The sequence below is a fragment of the Diadema antillarum genome, unplaced genomic scaffold (assembly GCF_040938485.1).
Source record: "Diadema antillarum isolate AM-2024a unplaced genomic scaffold, OU_Dant_1.0 seq00000097_RagTag, whole genome shotgun sequence".
In the NCBI taxonomy this organism is placed as follows: domain Eukaryota; kingdom Metazoa; phylum Echinodermata; class Echinoidea; order Diadematoida; family Diadematidae; genus Diadema; species Diadema antillarum.
In genome coordinates, this window is record NW_027271186.1 from 1,520,001 (window position 1) to 1,525,848 (window position 5,848).

Sequence of the window (5,848 nt, forward strand, 5' to 3'; positions counted from 1 at the left end):
TATAACAAAATTGGAGCCACAATTCACGTCAAAACATGTCACAACAAGGGAAATACATGTATCACTCGGAGTCACAGTCTTGTATACGTTGCACTTAATTGACTATTACGTTTTTTATTTACATGTTTCTCAAACGCATAACACTATATTCATATTATAAACCTCTCATTGTACATGGTAACAGCATACCTCGAGTTTCATCTAGCCGCATCACTTTTTACACAAAGCAATACAATATTTCCAATAGCACGATGGTGTCCTGTAAACGACACAATATCATAACTTTTACCCTTGGTACTAGCATTAAACAGTAATTAGTATGACACTTCAAGTGACTGCATTGCAAAATGTGCACTTTAAAATTCTCACAGCGCCTTGTTATATATGACGAAAATATATATATATATATATATATATATATAATTATGTATATTATCTCCAAGTATAAACAAGAATGTCGCCAAACCGCGGCATCGTCGTGCAAAGCAAAAGCCATCCACAAAAAGGGGAAAATACACATTTTCACTTCATAGTGCTAGAGGAATGTATCCTTGTTTAATACGTACACTCTAGCCTGTGACAGTCAACGAGCACCACTCCTTGCCACGCCAAAAGTGTATATCGTTATCATTCCACACAATATCCGACTAAATTCTACCGCAAGTATGATTGAAGCGGAATTTCAGAATCGTATCGCGCCTTGTCGTTACCTCCCATTATTCATCGCGAAGTTTCGTCACCCTTCAATTCCCCTCCCCCTGAACTTTTCGCGTCATTCCGTCCGTGCTAGCGCTTTTGTAAAGGCTTGTACAGGTTTTTGCAAAGGAACCAGCTATCACATTAATCAAAAACTACTTCGTCGTGTCAATACATGTTGGCTGTCTACACGTCCTTCATTAAGAATGTAACCAGGCTATTGCACTGCGTAAGAAACCAGCGATCGAAAACTTGCCCAACAAGCTATTCCTTTCACAAAAACAAACTTACAAGAAAACAAACAAATATATGAAACCTCACATCAAAATAACACACACGAACAAAAACTAGATCCAAATTACCTCAAATCGTTTAGGCTTTGTTGCGTAACTTTCAACATATAATTTCTGTTGTTTAACCAGTGCAACACAATGTGTCTAAAACTTAGAGTATAATGAGCGCGCTTTACTCTGTCATACCGTCAGGTACTTTGATATCTACCTAAGATACTGAAGTGTTAGGTTGCCAGCACCCGCACTCTTTCACGTCCATGGATTTATATTTCTTCACTTGTTTTCTGCTTATTCTCATTTTTTTTTTTTAATCGACAAAGTAACACGATTTCGAGATAAGTTTGGTTGGATTAACTCCACGTGGTACGCCTCATGATGAAGGGCATTCATTTTCAGACACAAAAACAGCAACGTACCAAATTAGCACACGTCGGCATCCTAATGGAGTTTTCATTGGAAAATCTTTTGGGTGGGCGGGCGTCGTTATCCCGACATGGATCGAGGCAGTGTTGACGTCTCTGTGAAATCTGCGCACATGATCAGATAATCGTATTTTTTGCGTTTAACTGCTTCAGGAGCTGGAACATGTGCATGTAATCCTATAATACAGACGCACATTCTAACCCTCCCCCCCCCCTCTCCATATACAGAGACACCAACTCTCCCGTTTTCGACGGGGGATCTCCCGCCGAGATCCCTTTTTTGCAAAATCTCCCATTCTCCCGCTTGAGATTAAATTTCTCCCGCCCTGGCTCTGTGTCTCCCGCTTGAAATGATTTCTTACTTAATATCATTGTGTATTGAAAAAAAATAAGCCTTAGATAGCACGAGGGAGCATCTGCAACCCTAGAGCAAGGAACTTCGCGCACATCAAATTGGAGTCTCCCGTTTGCTAGGGGTTTCCAGGCGGGATAATCCCGATCAGAAGGTGCTTGGGGTTGGAGTCTCTGCATATAGTTTCAGAGTTATACATTGTAGTTTCATATTGGGTAAGAATACTTTCACTAAATATTGAAAAAGGGAACAATGAAAATAATGCATATTACAAGCCTCGACTTCGCACAAATTGATTAGTTTTGATTGCTTGAATTTCACCTTCCGTAAAAGAAAGGGGGAGAGAGAAAAGATGGTGGTCGTGTTATGACTCATCACACGGAGGAAAAATTTGACTTAACACGTGATGGGTGACAAGGAAGTTTGACCGCTGGTCAGGTTTCTAAAGTCACACATGAACGGAGATGTCAAGCTACATGAGGTTCGTCTGTACCATTTCAACACTAAGGTCGAAACAAACAGGATCTGATGGAAAATGTTAAAAGCCAAAGGTTAACATGGAGTGCTGCATAATCCCGTTTATTCAATTACTGCGGTGAAACTAATACGTTTTTTTTTTGTAACGCGTTACTGCCTACAACGGGCGAACTCGAAATGTCCAACTTTATATACTCTTCGCTATGACATAGGTAGGTTCCTTGTATTATCACGGGAAGGACTTAATCTTGCGTATATAGAGTGCATAAGCAGCGCTTGAAAGCAAAATAAATGTGCCCATTACGCAAGCAATTCCATTGTTTCCACGCAAATATAATCACTTTTGATATACACTGAAGAATGTAGGCCTATAATACTCAAACGAGCATGTTCCAAATATCAGTGGACAGTTAGGCCTACAGGTAAAAAAACAAAACAAAACACCTCCCACCTCCCCCCCCCCCCCCCAAAAAAAAAGAAACCCCAAACACACATACACACAAAAAAACAACAACAAACAAACAAACAAACAAGTTTGACAGCCACAGTTTAGTGGCCTTTGACAAAGCGGCATACTCAATATTATTATCGTATCAACACCTCATGTAACACACCTAGGCAAGTATGATACTGATAAAAAGTGGGATCTGATAGGGACGATCGGACAAACATCCCATCACATGCTAAGTAACAGATTATTTTAGATGTCATTATCCAAGTCGATCAAAGAGTAACACATTATTCTTGACAGTTCGACAAACGTCTGCAATAAATGACACATAGGGCCTACACGTTACACGGACAATGCATTCCACCTCTTGTGTTAGAGCCATGCATCGGAGAAAAAAATACAGGTCATTTCAAATTAAAGCACTTCACAAAATGTGTTTCGATTCTTTTCGTCCATCTTATATTTCTCACAAATTCACCGTTCAATGACACTTTATTTTATTTTCTGTGGGAGAGTAACGGAAATTGTGGTGTTTACCGCGATTCCAAATTGATTGACATGTTAATGCGGCACCAAATACCTATTTGTCACAGCCACGTAAAAACAATAGTTTTGGAGTGGAAAACGCAGGTAACTAAATCCCCTTGTTTCACCACACGTACTTCCAGGGGAGCGAACGAAACCCGGAGGGCTGGTTGGGGATTAGACAAAATGAGCACGCTCTTCAGCACCCTATTAACAATTCGCAGAAGAAAAAAAATGCACAGATCCGGGGTTTGACTAGGCACGAGGTATCGCATTGACTTTCATATCCTTCTTTTCTTCTCATCTCCCTCCCCGTAGATAAGTAAGTCCCTTCACGGTCGCTATCGATTGCCTGGCTAGCTAGCTGCAAGCAACGAGCGACGGACGGACGAGCGGGGAGGGGCGAGCCAAGTCTTGCGCGCTGCCCGGCGACACACTCACATTTCCAGCAATGTGTCCGTGCCAGCGGCGGTGGCGTTTAAAGCCGTTGTAGGAGTTGGCCGCACGAGACAGGCCATGGCTATAATACTCGTCGAGGCGATGGAAGAGGTGATTTACGGGCGGTTAATCACGCACTCACGCAAGCACGCACGCTCAAATGAAGATTCCTGATCCGGCTATAAATATTGATAACTGAAAACATTATCTGGGCTGCCATCAAACGCAAACGATACTGCAGTTATTTTAGAAACACAATCCAGACAAGGCGGGTGATTTCTTTTTTCTTTTCTTTTCATTTCTTCTCTTTTTTTTTTCCTTTTTTTTTTGGGGGGGGGGGGGGGCTTAGGAGGGAGGGGGTATCTATCGCTGACAAGATTTCTTATGCCCTCTCATTTCTCAATTGGTGACAATGCGACGGACGCAAGCCATAAAACAAAAAGCGTGAACATATTCCCTTATCCACCACTGTAGAGACTATTTGTCTTTGGTACATCTGATGTATAAATATTTTGATAAGCCTATTGCAGTATTGAAATTCAGCATTTTTCATTTTGAAGTGTCCCACTTTGTTGGAAACCTTTGTATATGGTTCAATTTCTGCTCTGATGTTGTCAACGTCCTGGGAAGTACAGGAACCAAATACCCCAGTCAGCCAATTTAAATATTTCTACGAAAAACATCAGTTTCAAAATCTACGTTAGTATTGAAAGTTTATCTCTATACTGCAAGCACAAAATCCAAAACCTTTCTGGGCATATGGAAGACTTACTGGTGAAACATGACTGAAAAAAAGAATTCATATATAAGTAATCCAGGTAAATGCAAAAAAAAAAATATATATATATATAAAGAGGTTCCTGGGCCTTGAAACAGTATATAAATCCATCATCTATTTTACAAATCTGCCTTTAAAAAGACGTCTGTGAAACCCACACAGAATGGAGACATTAAAAAAAAAAAATGATCAGAATCATCAATACGATAATAGGCAATAGGATTAAGTTGTCATGTCCTAAAGGGGGGCTGAAACACTAGCACTCAACGATTAATCAATTGTGACATTCATGGATATACATGTAATTTCTTCTTGTTGGCACAGAATAAGCATGAGTTGTGGATGTACAGACATTTGTATTTGTTACAGCCTTTCAATAAACAATGAGAAAAGATTCTCTTACTAATCTGCAAAAACTTGGCTAGTGTGCAATAATGAATATGACATATCTAAAATATCTCAGTTATACAGTCTAGCCTCCAAAGTGCTTTCATCGTTTTTCTTTTTTCTTTTTCCGTCTATTGCCATGCATGAAACAGATGAATAAAACCTTTCTTCTCTTTTTCAAAGACCACATTACTTCAAGATGAGGATATGGTGTATGGATTTGTTTGAGTCTTTCTGAAACGTAGCAGTATCTCTTAATTTTTTTTTTCAGATATAATTTCCTGGAAAGAGTTTATGTAAGATAATGAAACAAAATGAGACATTGCCATATCCCAATTGGATGGTTGTAAACCAAGATTCTCACAAAATAAAAGGATGAAGTCACAAGAATACATTTAAAATATAAGAATCACCAGTTAATGTGTGAAAGCCTGCAAATTCATTTGAAGATATAATTGTAGTAAATTTATGTGTGGTGGGTATTATCACTTTTTTTTTCCGGGGGGGGGGGGGGGGGGGCATCTTGGGCACAAGATGGTCTCTTTGGGGAAAATCACACAATTAAATCAATGGTTACAATGAAACACATGTGAGTGTTGACCCTTGTACTTATGAGGGATTACGTAAAGAAGATATACAGATTAAGTCTCCTCCTGCATTCAGTTGTATCTGAACCCTGAAATTCAACTTTGAGAGCTGCAAGAACATGTCCCTAGTACCTCAGAGAAAGTTCTTGCTCATCACAAAAAGCACCCACAACTGAAAAATATAATCTTTTAAAATCCATGCAATCATGCGTGAGGCGACAGTAGCCAGTTCGCCGTGTGCTGCCGTGTGTGCACGTTTCCTTCACTTGCCTCTGTCTGCAAACATCTTTATCGGATACTTTCTATCCATAAAAGCGATATTGAACATTCAGGTTTGCACAAAGTTGTTGAACTACGCAATCAAATGCAATTGATAATGCCAGATGACTAGTTTTAGATCAAGGCACCTGTAATTTTAGGTATTTGGTGACTGATCTTTTTG